Raw genomic sequence first — 16,676 nt, forward strand, 5'->3', positions numbered from 1 at the left:
TAGTGTTTCAATAGAGGGACTAGGCATCAGAATGACTGCTCAACAAATATACATAACTGTTTGGATGCTAACATATATTATTTTTGAAAGGGTGCAATGACTCAATATTCTGTTTATCTGGTACAATGATGGAGTAACATGGAAAAAGAACCAAATCAAGCAAACCAAGTTTGTGAAGAGAGGAAGAGTGGGTTAATCAGCGGGTTCTTGTGTTTCTTCCACATCTGAGACCTTGTCCTCTAGCCATTTCAAACAATACGCTCAGATGGTTAGTTGTTAGTAGATACTTAAAGGCACCCAGTGCAACTTTATAGGCTTGAGACTCGAAAAATAAACATTCAATTTCTAGTCTTTTTTACACGTAGTAAGTTTCAATAACCATACCATTACATATCGACATTCAAGGAGCAAAGATGAGACGTCGTTGTGTGGTGAGAACTGATAGAAAATCGTAAACGACAACAATCGCTGGTGGGGAGAGGCCATTTTTCCATTGACTGGAATCCTGCTTTATTTATTGGTGGCTCCAATAAATAAAGATTTGGGGAAAAATGGCGGCGATTGTTGTTGTTTACGATTTTCTACCAGTTCTCACCACACAACGACGTCTCATCTTTGCTCCTTGAATGTCGATATGTAAAGGTATGGAGTAATTGAAACTTACTACGTGTAAAAAAGACTAGAAATTGAATGTTTATTTTTAAGCCTCGAAAGTTGCACTGGGTGCCTTTAAGGGCAAGTGCTTTTAAGTCCTTTTTAACACTTCTACTGCAAGGCCTATATAAGCACAGTGGGTAAACATGATTTACCCACAACTGAAGTCAGTGTCGGACCCATTCTCCAGGTTAGACGGTGATGGCGTAGCTGTGGCTCCCTGCAGGAAGGAGTCTGGCCCTTAGGAGGCACTGTAGACTGCTCTACACAACCATCTGGCAAGAGAGCCTCTGCAACTGTTTGTGTGTGAGAGCTGTTCATTATTCATGATGCCACTGAGGCTTGTGTTTCCCCCTGGTCCATTCAAAGCTCAAACAGGCACAGACAGACACACACACATCAGTATCAAGATTAAACATGTTAAACTCTTATTTGCAACTTCAGTTTGCGTGTGTGTCAGGTTTTTAAACATTGATATCTGTCAAGTTATCAGGGGATTTTTAATTTCTGCCCAAACTTTAAAATGGCCTTGGCCATCAACAGGGTTAGTATGGAATCGACTCAAGACAATTTCTTCATTCTTCTTTGATTTATTGTAGTCATAAGTTCAAATACGTCTTTTCAGTTCAGACACATCTTTTTAGAGGTTGAAAAACTTTACAAGAAACAAACACAAAATACAGCAATTTCACAAAACTTCCTTCCATCAAATACACAATTGCTGTTCCCTCTTGGACAGAAAGAAGTGGTGATCTGCGGAGCCTCTCTTTTTGCAGTCTACATTCCTGCACAGGTAAGTGTCTCTGCAGCAGTCATCATACTTATGCAATCTAACACAATCACAATATCAGTCATTCACACACTTTGTGTGTTTGATGGCATAGTGAGAAATATATCTGTTCTAATGACCAAAAACAAACGAATCAAATAATGAATTTGGAAACAACCCATTCATATGACTGACTTGAGTGCAGGTAAAGCTGAAACCAGATGAAAATGGCCCTTGGCTGTTTCCCTGATGCCATCCCTCACAAGCACACATGTACTCTCAAAACACAAGCACACATGTACACTCAAAACACAAGCACACATGCCCACTCAAACACTAGCACACTCAAACGCAAGCACACATGCACACTCAAACACAAGCACACACTCAAACACAGGCACAAATGTACACTTAAACACATGCACACCCAAACACATGCACACCCAAACACAAGCACACACTCAAACACAAGCACACATGCAAACACAAGCACACATGCACACTCAAGCACTAGCACACTCAAACACAAGCACACATGTAGACTTAAACACAAGCACACATGTACACTAAAACACAAGCAGACATGCACACTCAAACACAAGCACTCTCAAACACAGGCACACATGCAAACACAAGCACACATGCACACTCAATCACAGGCACACATGTATACACAAGCACACTGAAACACATGCACACTCAAAGACATGCACACTCAAACACGTGCACACTCAAACACAAGCACTCTCAAACACAAGCACACATTTACACTCAAACACAAGCACACATGCACACTCAAACACAAGCACACATTTATACTCAAACACATGCACACTCAAACACAAGCACACATGCACACTCAAACACAAGCACACATGTACACATGCACACTTAAACACGTGCACACTCAAACACAAGCACACGTGCACACTCAAACACAAGTACACATGCACACTCAAACACAAGCACACATGTACACTCAAACACAAGCACACTCAAACACAAGCACACATGTACACTTAAACACATGCACACTCAGACACAAGCACACGTGCACACTCAAACTAAAACTACATTTCTACACAAATGATACAGAGACACACACATTGTCTGTTACCTCCAGTAATGGGTATTAAGTTAAGCACACATGCACGTGTAGGGTTTTGTATTCTGGTAAATGCATGTGAGTGGCCTTGCCTTGACTCCAAGTGTGGAGTGCAGTCCAACTGTCTGTATTTTGTTTGGCAGTAAAGAGGGAGGGGGAAAGAGAGAGAGAGGGTTGTCTGTGGTTCTTAGAAATTTGAGTGCTTTGTTATTTTTCTTTCTTTTTCACACTTTTTTACATTTTTTTATACCATTTCCTGAGTTTCAACCACTGCCTGTGCAAAGGGACAGTCCCCAGCAGCGCACAGCTGCAAAACACAAAAACACACACACACACACACACACACACTCACAGGGAGGGTGACACACACATGCACACATACAGAGGAAAAAGTTCAATCTGATGTACAAATAAGTTGAATTCCACACATATTCTTCTGATAGAGCACTTTTTTTACTGGAGGGACAGTCGGAGAGAAAAAGAGATAACAATAGAAAAGCAGCATAAGTCTTAATATAAGGAGAACACACACAATCTCTAACAGGACAAGCTCAGAGAGGTACAGCATCTGAAATCCCTTAATTGTTGTTGCTGAAAGGTTTGAAACCTGTTCTTACAAGAGAGAAAGTGAAGTTTTTTTTCTTTTAAGAATGGAGAAATGTATAGATGACAGATACCAACTCTCTTGCTTTCATACAAGTGCATACACACATAAAACAGTGTACTGTTTTTTACAACCCTGGAGAGTGAGTATCTGAATGGTTGCCTAATTACAGACATAGTCTGCAGTGCTTACAGCAATCATGACAGCCCCGCTAAAGGAAAGGTGATAAAGATTCAACTACAAACTTTGCCTGTTGCTAAATTGGGACAATACGATTTGCATACACACAGGCATGGCTTTGGCATTTTGTCTTTTTTGATTATTTAGTTTACCCTTTCCTAAAGCCACCTTTCTGCTCCAACATGCAGTTTAGCACATCAGTTCATGTCCTGCTCAGACTGGCACATCTAGAGTGCACAGAGTTGTATACTCCAACGCACATGAGGCCCCCTTCTGAGCCGAGGTTCTGCTCAAGGGTGTTTTTTTTCTTTTTTTTTTCTTCTTGCCCCTGTCGTCTCTGTGCTTGCTCTAGGGGGGTTCAGATTCTGGGCTCTGGAACGCACCTTGAGACAATTTGATTGTTCTGGTGCTCTATTAATGAAATTGAATTAAATTACTCATTTATTATTTTAATTACTAATTCCAAAATGCCAGAAAATGCTTCATAGATGGATATCCAATTTGAAGCCCTTCAATAGTTTGCGTCTTTAACTGAGATACAATGGTCAGCTGTGTGTCTCTGAAACCTCTATACATACCTTGCCTATCGATCACTAAAGCATTAATGACTGGGAAAATGTTCTTGATAGAGAGTGGGCCTTGATTTTCAAATGGTCCTGGAGTAGGTTTGTTCCACAGATATGAACAACATCCCTCAGTGTTTTGTACACAAGGTGCAATTTTACAATCTCAGCGTTGAAATGTTTGTTAGATATTGTAAAAAAGTTGGATGATATGCTGAACATATGTGTATGTATGTGTGGATTGTGTATGTAAGTGCCTGTGGTTGTTATCTTGTGGGCGTACATGCATAGGTGTATGTGTACATTTCCTTTCACCTGTCAGTTTCTCTGAATGAACAATGAGTTTATGGATGTAAGGATGTAAGGCTATAGGGCTATGGGCATGTGTCAGTGTATGTCTTTGTGTGTGTATGTGTGTGTGTGGGGGGGGGGTTATGCACATGTCCATTTGTGGATGTAAAATTGTGTAAGAATAGGAGCTGGTGACCTGAGAGAGTGTGTGTATGTGTGTTTGTGTGGGATGTTTGTGTGTGTGTGTGTGCGTGCGCCTGTGCGCATATGAGAGATGAGTTCTCTGTATTAATGGATCATGTGGTTGATAAAGCATGGAGACGCTCACTATCGACCCACACTTTGGACAACAACCCTCTGGGACGGGCTTGCCTACTCACACACACACACACACACACACACACAAATGCACACAACACAAATACTCCCTGGCTATTCCCCTATCTCTCTGGTCTTCTTGTTATTATGTGAAGCGTGTGACTAGGCCACAGTACAGGCTACTCTGTGTGACCGCTGGTGGAATGTGGGACGTAGTGTGTGACGTACTGGGCACGAGGAGACCCCGCGAGGCGGATCAGACTGGAGCAGGGTGTGTGTGTGTGGCACTGCTCAGGTTTCAGTCTTGTGCTTTCTAATATTAAAATCCTGCCATGCCAACCAGTGTGAGTGTAAGTGTGTGTGTGTTTGTGTGTGTGTGTGTGTGTGTGTGTGTGTGTGTGTGTGTGTGTGTGTGCTGTGTGCACTCAAGTTTCAGTCTTGTGTTTTCTAATATTAAACCTCTGCTAACCAGGGTGGGTGTTGGGAGATGGCTGGGCGCGTGGTGGAGGAGTGTGGGGTCGGGTGAGCGTGTGAGGTTATTTTTAGGGAATATATTTTCCACTCTTTGGACAGGAGATGTTCCAGGGGCTTGCCCTCTGTGGGAGCCAGCATGCACACAATCACATACACACACATGCATACACACACACACACACACACACACACACACACACACGTACATACACACACACACACACACACACACACACGTACATACACACACACACACCCACACGTACATACACATACACACACACACACACGTACATACACATACACACACACACGTTCATACACATACACACACATACACACACACACACATACACATGCACATACACATACACATACACATACACATACACATACACATACACATACACATACACATACACATACACACACACACACACATACACATACACATACACATACACATACACATACACATACACATACACATACACATACACATACACATACACATACACATACACATACACATACACATACACATACACATACACATAGACAAGATGGGAGACAAGAGGGGACCTACAGTGTGATGTCACAGAGGAAGGGTGTCCCTGTCACGTCCTGTACAGACACTTCCTGTTATCAGTTCACCACAACTCGCCTACTATGTCATGTCAGGAGCTCTCTCTCTCTCTCTCTCTCTCCCTCCCTCTCTCTCCTTCTCTCCCCCTCTCTCTCCCTCCCTCCCTCCTTCTCTCTCCCTTCCTCTCTCTCTCTCTCTCCCCCTCTCACCCCCTTCTCTCTCCCTCTCTCTCTCTCCCTCCCTCCTTCAGTCTCCTTCCCTCTGTCTCTCCCTTCACATCTCACTCTCTCTCCCTCTCTCTTCCTCTCTTTCTCTCCCTCATCCTCTCTCTCTCTCTCCCTCTCTCACTCCCTCTCTCTCCCCCTCCCTATCTCTCTCACATCCTCTCTCTCCCCCTCCCTCTCTCTGTCCATCTCTACATCACTAACATTTCCCCACTCCATATTTGCCCCTTTGTGAATGCATGCTCCTGTCTTTCCTTGGTAATGCAACGCCAGCATAGATGTCACTGTTCTCTCCAGTCCTCCAGCACGTGTTTCTGTCTGTGGAACGGCTGTTGTGGGACACTGGCCCAGCTATATCCAATCTAACATGTGCTATCTTGGCTCTAGCGTGTGCATTAACACTGGCCCCAGCAGCATCCATGCTAACATGTGCTATCTTAGCTTTAGCGTATGCATTAACACTGGCCCCAGCTGTATCCATGCTAACATGTGTGGCTCTAGCGTATGCATTAACACTGGCCCCGCTGCCTCCATGCTCACATTTTCTTCCCACAGACTCGCACTTTTGAAGTCGCTGGCCCTGTCATCACTATTGTCAGCACTGTCAACTTCTGCTATGATGAGCTATGGCTGCTAGAAGGCAAGACATGTCAAACAGGTGGCTGACAGAGTGCAGGGGTTTGTTATGTGTAGTAATGGCTTAAAAAGGGCTGTCCGACAACAGATTGTGAAAGTGCCATGATGCAATATTGAGAGGAAAACCGTTCAAAGCCTCTCATCCTCACAGGCCAAGTGTACCAAAAGGTATACATACTGTAACTTGTAAATTTAAAATACTACAACTACTAACAGCAACACTAATACTTCAACAACTATTTCTACTAACTACAACTAATTCTAATAATACCAATTCCTCTGCAGTAGGCATCAGGAGTGATGTTCTGTGTCTGTATTGCCTGTGCACATTCAGTTTTGGTGCATGCCCAGCTTCAGTAACACCACCCTCAGCCTACTGGAATCTTCTGGTATTACTACACACAAATTGTAAAACACACGAACAACAAGTAACTGACAGCTGGATCGTGGCCGATCAGAAATGGCCCAGCAAGGCTTTGTCTGTCATGTCTATCAGTGCTTTTAGGGCTTGAGCTTATGCTCTTCAAGTTTGATGAAAAAATGTTTACAGCTATAAAGGTGATTATATGACATGACTCATGTATTTGCATACTATTGGTGATTTGCATATTAGTGTGCAACATTAGTTTGTGGAAGAATATGAGGATATGTCAGAATGTATGTATCTAAGGTGTACATTTTTGTACCAGTTCCTACAGGGCTTACGTACCCCTCCCCAGGCAGGTATAATTAACCACGGTCTCCCTCTCAACCTCATCCTCCAGAAGTGCTGTTACAGGCTAGCCTTTCCATATGCAAATGCAGAATATATACCACACCCTAAACGTTTGAAGGTGAAACTTTATTATGATTTTTATGATGTGACTAACCCAATCTCTTATGTAACTTTAGGAGCAGCACACACAAACTTTCTGTCTCTCTCTTTCTTTCTTTCTTTCTTTCTTTCTTTCTTTCTTTCTTTCTTTCTCTCTCTTACACTTTCGCACAATCACACACATGCAAACACTTACAGAGAGAGAGAGATATGCATCATGCATGCATGTGCATCAGTGATTTGATTTCAAAGGTCCATCACGCTGATTTCATGGCAAATCCTCAGTTTACACTAGTTACATTAGTTCAAAGAATGATACAGATTTTAAACATGGGAACAGTGTTAAATAGTTATTTTAATTGAGAGATAATTAGATGTAGATATTCAGAGTCTGTTTGTAATACATTGTTGCTCACTGCAGAACAGGGACGTGCACAGGAATTTTGAAGGGCAGTTTCTCTGCCCTGGAAAAAAGGTGCAACACGTTCATTTTTGTCACCGCCGCTGCCACGCCCACGCCCCCGTCCCCTGTTCGCAAATTTTGCCAATATCATTTTAAACTCTCACTACCCAACGCTGCCACGCACCCGTCCCCTAATCGCATATTCCACGATTATTTGATCTTGCATGAAGTTCTGCAGCCGTAATACTATTTAAAAATATATATATTTCCTTCGGAGGGGCAACTTCAGTCGAGGAGGGCAAACGGGCAGTTGCCCGAGCAACCTTAGCCCCCTCCTGTGCACGTCCCTGCTGCAGACCATATTTTTTACATAATTTGTATAAAGTGAAGAAATGTATTCCACTTAAAATGTGAACAGAACTGTTTTTATGATACATTATTGATATAAAAGTAATTCATGTCATATTGATGTACATTACCTTTTCAAATGTAGACACTCTTTTTGAGAACCTCCTAGAGTGATGGAGCACGCCGCTGTCAGTGGAAGAGCCTCCGTCCTGCTATCGTCTGCCCAAGAGACAGTCACTCTCAGGGCAGTCTTTCCACAGCAGTCTTTACGCAGAGTTTCTGTGCTGCCCTGAGGGTCCTCTGCACCTTTGTTCGTCAGAGGGCTGCTACCTTCACACTCCAGCCTGATGTTTCAGAGACAGTCACTCTCTTCTGCCAGTGACCACCTAGCGATCGCCTGCCTTCTGTGTCTGTATCCCTCATCTGAATAACCCACTTGAGTGCCAAAGAGAAGCTTTGACTTCGCTCATTGCTACAATATACTATATATTATGGATCATCAATACATTTTGATAAACTGAAGCAGTAAACAAATATTCCTAATAAGCAATGCTCTGTTTCTTAAGCCCAAATGTTTTTTGAGTGAAGAAAATTGCAATACAGCACATTCAATTGGTTGGTAAATAATAACACCTTCATAAAAATGGCCTCATGATATATAGAACATTCATGCTTATTTAAGCAGCAATGTGCGCTGCAAAAGTCAAGCAAAAATGCTTTTATTACCTTCTGAATGTATGTATTTTGTCCATGTGGGGTATTAATTGCCTGAATGTCCATCTTCTGTCTATCGGGTCATGACCTAGAGAAACACCACAGAAGTGCCAATGCTGTGTAACCTTCGATGAGTGAGGATTACGTCATGGGCAGATATTTGCATATTTGATGACAAATTTGCCTAAAAGTCCGCAGCCGAATTGTGTGTGTGTGTGTGTGTGTGTGTGTGTGTGTGTGTGTGTGTGTGTGTGTGTGTGTGTGTGTGTGTGTGTGTGTGTGTGTGTGTGTGTGTGTGTGTGTGTGTGTGTGTGTTTGTGTGTATGTGTGTGTGTGTGTGTGTGTGTGTGTGGGTGTGTGTATGTGTGTGTGTGTGTGTGTGTGTGTGTGTGTGTGTGTGTGTGTGTGTGTGTGTGTGTGTGTTTGTGTGTATGTGTGTGTGTGTGTGTGTGGGTGTGGGTGTGTGTATGTGTGTGTGTGTGTGTGTGTGTGTGTGTGTGTGTGTGTGTGTGTGTGTGTGTGTGTGTGTGTTTACCTGTGTGCAAGAGAGATGGAAAGAAAAAGTGAGAGCAATAAAAAGTAATGTAGTGAGCTGCAATGTGTCCAGACATTCAAATTAGAATTACCCAACTATATAAAAAATAAACCACATTGTTTATAAATAGCATTTAATCATAGTATGAACATATATATAGGAGTGAGGTAACATCTTCACAAATACAGACACACACACACACACACACACACACACACACACACACACAGACAGAGACACACACACACACACAGACACACACACACACACACACACACACACACACACACACACACATACACACACATACACAGACACACACACACACACACACACACACACACACCACTGATTTGCCTGCAAGACTCCAGGTCTCTGAGGGGTCAGTGAAAGGGGTGGGGTCAAACAGATTCTTGCTCATTTAGATAGATAGATTAATGTAATGTGGACACCCCCAACATACCTTAAGTGATTATACAAGATGACCCATGTATTTGCATACTATTGGTGATTTGCATATTAGTGTGCATCAGTAGTTTGTGGAAGAATATGAGGATCTGTCAGGATGTGTGAATCTAAGGTGTGAGTTTTTGTACCAGTTCCTACAGGGCTTACGTACCCCTTCCCAGTGAGGTATAATTAACCACGGTCTCCCTCTCAACCTCATCCTCCAGAAGTGCTGTTACAGGCTAGCCTTTCCATATGCAAATGCAGAATATATACCAGACCCTAAACGTTTGAAGGTGAAACATGGGAACGGTGTTAAATAGTGATTACATTTAGAGATACTTAGATGTAGATATTCAGAGTCTGTTTATAATACACTGTTGCTCACTGCAGACCATATTTTTTACTTCATTTGTATAAAGTGAAGAAATGTATTCTACTAACAATGTGAACAGAACTGTATTTATGATACATTATTGCTATAAAAGTTATTAGTTACATTTTGATGTAGACACTCTTTTTGAGAACCTCCTGGAGGGACGGACCACGCCGCTGTCAGTGGAAGAGCCTCAGTCCTGCTATTGTCTGCCCAAGAGACAGTCACCCTCAGGGCCATAGACATGTCTATGCTCAGGGCAGTCTTTCCACAGCAGTCTTTATGCAGAGTTTCTGGTCTGGCCTGAGGGTCATCTGCACCTTTGTTTGTCAGAGGGCTGCTACCTTGTCATCACACTCCAGCCTGATGTTTCAGAGACAGTTGCTCTTGACTAGACTGTGTCTTTTGCCAGTGACCACCTAGCCATCGCCTGCCTTCTGTGTGTGTATCCCCCATCTGAATAACCCACTTGAGGGCCAAAGAGAAGCCTTGACTTTGCTCATTGCTTACATTTACACTTAGTCATTTAGCAGACGCTTTTGTCCAAAGCGACGTACACTGGAGAGACAATCAAGCTAAGAGCAATAAAAACCTGGTGTAACAATTAATACTACTTTACATAAGAAATCGAAAACGACATAGAAAGAAAAAAAGAAGTGCGGACTATAACTGCTGAAGTGCAAGGTAAGCATTCGTCCAAGTGCCAGTTAGGAAGGGAGGTGCTCTCTGAAGGGTTGGGTCTTCAAAAGCTTCTTAAAGGTAGAGAGGGACGCCCTGCTCTGGTAGTGCTAGGCAGTTTGTTCTACCAACAAGGAACTACAAATGAGAATAGCCTGGATTGCCGTGCTTGCACAGGTGGCAGTGCCAGACGACGCTCACTAGATGAGCGCAGCGTCCTGGGTGTAACATTTGCCCTTACAAGAGCATTTAGGTAGGTGGGAGCAGAACCAGCAAGCACTCTGTAGGCACGCATAAGTGACTTGAACTTAATGCAACCAGCTTCCGGCATTGCTGCAATATACAATGGATTATGGATAATCAATAAAGTTTTGATTAACTGAAGCAGTAAACAAATATTCCTAATAAGCGTTGCTCTGTTTCTAAAGGCCAGTGGCGGACTTACAGGCGGTATAGGCGGCTGTCTAGAGCGCCATCTAGAGGGGGAGCGCCAAATAATGCGCCCGAAAATAAACAAAAAAAAAAAAAACACAATTATATATATATATTTTTTTCGGGCGCATATTTTGGCACCCCTTCTATATCTCAATCTAATATTTTGACATTAAAAAATGGATCTAACAGTAGGGTTAAATAAGCCAAAAATCCGAAAACGGAGGGGTATGTTCTTCATTGGTGATCTCGGAACAAGCGGCGTGCATGACTGGACAGGCCGGATTACAGAACTCATCAATTTGCTCTCCTTACCGTTGTAAAGACAGGTGAAAGTAATGATATTGCAACTTTGAGAGGTGCAGGGAAATGTACTTATGATGTAGGCTATAATACACATTAAGGGTTGCTACAATATGTTATCATGAAAACACTAATGAACACAGTATTTCAGAGATCAAACTGATTTTGGAGAAACAGTGTATAATGCGCAGATAGACAACACATGGGGAAACATTAATACAACTTCTTCAGAGGGTTATCAAACATTATTGTGAATGACGAACATTTACATGGATTTATGGGAACAGCCGCTCGACAGCACCTCGTCTGCTGCAACTAATTATAAAACAAACTTTCTCCAACAATATCACGTATGCCTATGCGCAAAATAACGTATTCTTTTAACGACATTGAAGCGAAAAAATACCTTTCGCCACAAAGCTAAATTTAACAAATAATGATAATACTGTAACGTGCCGGCATAGTCGCCCCATAATGCCGTGCGGCGGGTGCAACATTTTCTATGTGTGATCCACTAACGATGTTCCTGTTCCTTACTGTTCTTATTGCATGTCGTTGTTCTGTGTTGGGACTGAGTTTAGGTGTGTGACGGTAACACATGTTTATTTGTTGCGATCGTCGTTGTGTTTGGGGGGAGGGGGGGATGGGGGCAGGAGTGAAGCTCGCCTAGAGCGCCAAATGTGCTAGGGCCGCCCCTGCTAAAGGCCAAATGTTTTTTTGGGTGGATAACATTGCAATACAGCACATTCAGTTGGTTGGCAAATAATCTGTCCCGCCTTTATAGACATGGCCTCATGAACATTCTTGCTTATTGAAGCAGCAATGTGCACTGCAAAAGTCAGGCAAAAATGCTTTCATTACCTTCTGAATGTATGTATTTTGTCCATGTGGGGTATTACAGTTTTTTCCAATCGTTTTAGTCAATATACCTAAACCATGTTCACATTCCCAAAACACTTAACACATTGAACATACCAGTAGACCATGTGAACCAAACTGTGGATACTTGCCCCTATGCTAGATACAAATGCTGGCAATGACACCTTCTTCCAAAATTCATGGATACCTGTCCCAGTCAATGTTCACTCCAGGCAAAACGCTGTGCAACTACAGCATATTTCACCAATGTTTAGATACTCTGTTCAAAACAGTTAACTTTTAGTTCAAAACCTAACTTATCAGTTATTACTGTAAGATCACTGTAGATGGAAAGATGCTGCATTTGGATGACAAATTAAGTTACTGTATATGTTTGAATAAGAAAAATATTTCTTATTTTAGCAGATATTTTATTTTAATTATTACTATTTTTGTTTTCCTGTGCACCATAGTTCTTGGTGAATTGGCATGGAACTCCTTTTTTGAAATGCAGCTAGACAGGCAGAATTTAGCAACTTTAGTGATTGTATGGGATATTGTGGCCTTTCACAACTCCCGCCAAGTCACAGGGGGGATGGTGTCCCTATTCCTGCCGCCGTACTCTCCGTTCCTCAACCCCATTGAGATTTTTTCTCCGCATGGAGATGGCAGGTCTATGACCAACGCCCACAGGACCAGATGTCACTTTTACAGGCAATTGCTGCTGGGTGTATGGACATAGCCCCTGAAGACATCCAGGCCTGGATAAGGCATGCACAAAGATTTTACGTATCCACGATGAATGGCAAGAGAAACCAATTGTTACGATGTTGACGAAAATCTGTTGTGTTTGTGATTTGTTTCTTGATCAAATACAGTATAACGTAATTTCCCCCCAAAAAAATCTTATTTTAGGTTTCTGATAAAACACTAATTTACTGTATTTGCAATTACAGTAAAGTAAATGTACAACACTTGTCAATTGTGACATATTGTGAGAGAGAAACCAACATATGAACACTGTCAGCAGATTCTTGGCTTGGATTGACATATTTCAGTATTTTAGAATTATTTGTTTACTGTCATATTACAAACTTTATTACTGTAGTCCAAAGAAGTGTTTGTCTGTGTTTTTTCTCTTTTTTCAATGCAACACTACAGGAAATCTATGCCAAACTGGAGGACACAGCAACATTTTATATATGCAATTGGCAATGCTTCAAGATGTTAGTGTTTTTTAGGTCATTGGGTTCTGAGAGGAAACATGTGTTAAGTTATGGCAGCATTGGTTGTGGTGTGGTTGTTGTAGTGCATTTTGCACCAAAGGTTAATAGATATGCAGAGGTATGTGTCTCTAAAGCCCACTGTGTTAAGTGATAGGGAAAAGTGACCATGGTATGGGTACATGACCTAAAACGATAGGAAAAAACTGTAATTGCCTCAATGTCCATCTACTGTCTAACTGGTCGTGACCTAGAGAAACACCACAGAAGTGCCAATGCTGTGAAACCTTCAATGAGTGAGGATTACATCAAGGGCAGATATTTGCATATTTGATGACAAATTTGCCTAAAAGTCTGCAGCCGAATTGAGGTGTGTGTACACACCTCAATTCGGCTGCAGACTTTTAGGCAAATTTGTGTGTGTGTGTGTGTGTGTGTGTGTCTGTGTATGTGTGTTTGTGTGTGTGTGTGTGTGTCTGTGAGAGAGAGTGTGTGTGTGTGTGTGTGTGTGTTTGTGTGTGTGTGTGTGTGTGTGTGTGTGTGTGTGTGTGTGTGTGTGTGTGTGTGTGTGTGTGTGTGTGTGTGTGTGTGTGTGTGTGTGTGTGTGTGTGCGTGCGCGCGTGTGTGCGTGTGTGTGTCTGTGTGTAGGACATTTAGGTCATCCATAGTAGCTTATACAATTATGCACTTGTTCAACTCACACACATACATACATAAATCACATAATAATAATAATAATAATAATTCATTTTATTTTTAACGCACTTTACACATAGGGAGAACATGTTCACAGGAAGTGGGGTGTTTACAGATACAGGAATGTATCTGACCCTATGGTACATTATGCATAGATTGGGAAAGTGTTGATAGTGTTCGTGTGCTTCTGTGGATAGCATGCATTTGCATATTAGGTAGTGTAATGTGAACACCACCAACATACCTTAAACTTTGGCGTAGAAAATTTGAAACAACAAAAGAATGTACAACTATTTAAGTGATTATACAAGATGACCCATGTATTTGCATACTACTGGTGATTTGCATATTAGTGTGCAACATTAGTTTGTGGAAGAATATGAGGATATGTCAGGATGTATGTATGTAAGGTGTGAATTTTTGTACCAGTTCCTACAGGGCTTACGTACCCCTCCCCAGTGAGGTATAATTAACCACGGTCTCCCTCTCAACCTCATTCCTCCAGAAGTGCTGTTACAGGCTAGCCTTTCCATATGCAAATGCAGAATATATACCACACCCTAAACGTTTGATGATGAAACTTTATTATGATTTTTATGATGTTACTTACCCAATATCCTATGTAACTTATGTACCACAACACACGAGCGTTATGTCTCTCTCTATCTTTCTTTCTTTCTTTCTTTCTTTCTTTCTTTCTCACTCTCTCTCTCTCTCTCTCTCTCTCACTTTCGCACCCTCACACACATGCAAACACTTACAGAGAGAGAGAGATATGCATCATGCATGCATGTGCATCAGTGATTTGATTTCAAAGGTCCATCACGCTGATTTCATGGCAAATCCCCAGTTAACACGATAGACAGTAGTTCGAAGAATGATACAGATTTGAATTCAATTCAATTCAATTCAATTCAATTCAATTCAATTCAATTCAATTCAATTCAATTCAATTCAATTCAATTCAATTCAATTCAATTCAATTCAATTCAATTCAATTTTATTTATAAAGCGCCATAACAATACAATTGTCTCTAGGCGCTTTACAGAGCCCAGAGCCTGAACCCCCTTAGTGCAAGCACAATGGAAAACAGGGGCAAGAAAAATCCCTGTGAGGCAGGAAGAAACCTTAAGCAGAACCACGGCACATACGGGAGGACCATCTACTCGAGGTTGGCCGGGTGGAGATAGGAAGGGGGGAAGGAGGAGGGTTGTGTGGCAGAAGGGGAAGGGAAATGGGTCCCCCCTTATGTGCCATGGGGCCTCATTTATAAAACGTATATACGCACAGAACTGATCTTAGACTGTGCGTGTGATTAAATCCACGTCTAAGTACAGATTTATAAAAACCGTCTTAGACGTAGAAAAGGACGTATCTCTACGCCTGGTTTCAGTTCGTGTAAGTACATTTCCTTGCGGCAATGCTGGAGTACTGCAGGAATTCACGACTCTCCGAGCGCCGACACCCAACACGCAGTTTCATCATCATCATCGTCAGCAGCACAACCGTCACCATTTGGGCTAACGGTGAAAGGCCAAATTAATGTTTCGCTCAATAAATTCAAATAAACTATTAGAATAATTTACACATGAATGAGATTCACATCTTATAGGTATTCCGTTTTAATTTCACAAGTGTAAAACATTTCGCTCAAACTTATAGCCTATAAAAAGAGTAATAGTGGCTTAGTTTTCAGTAGGAGTTATGGCTGCATTGGTGTTGTTAGAGGATATTGCCAACTGCGCAATACGGAGAGAGAGGTTTTTTTTGTGAATCCCCGTCATCATTAAGCAGAATTTTGCCTGATGTTCTTCGCAGTATAGGCTAGGCCTACTATCCCATATGCCCGCAATTTATTAGATTGCCATACAGTGCCCAGCAAAATGTGAAAGAGGATTTCCTGCGTAAAACAGGGTTCCCAATGTATTCTCATCCAGATTTTGCACACTCAGAAAGCCTAGGAAGCCCACTTCAATACAGCACAGGTCGGTAGTGGAGCGCACCAAAGCCTTGGTGCTGCTGCCGCAGGTGCATGTGCTTCGGAGAGTCGAGACGTGTCTACTACATGTCAAATACTTTGCTTTTGCCATTACGCCACCAGACAGGCTTTCTAACGATGTTTTGGATGGCATCTGCTGTTCCATCAGCAGAACGTCGATGTCAGCCTCACTTTAATTCTTCTGTTTACATGTTTCTTTCTTGCTTGCCACGGTCACAGAGAGTTTGTGGATTGAGGATGCGCTCTGTTTGTGCATTGATAATATGCTGATTAGATTAAATAGGGGCGTTTTGAGGGCGGAGATTCAGTTGCGCACAATTTCACGACCATTTGTGATTTATAACCGAAGGATTGGCGTACACGTGTTTTTTGTGTGTACGTCTGTTTTCTGTGGATCTCACTTACGCTCATTTCAGGAAATGTCTTGACAAAATGTAGGATGATT

The sequence above is a fragment of the Sprattus sprattus genome (genome assembly GCF_963457725.1).
Source record: "Sprattus sprattus genome assembly, chromosome: 19".
Taxonomy (NCBI): Eukaryota; Metazoa; Chordata; class Actinopteri; order Clupeiformes; family Clupeidae; genus Sprattus; species Sprattus sprattus.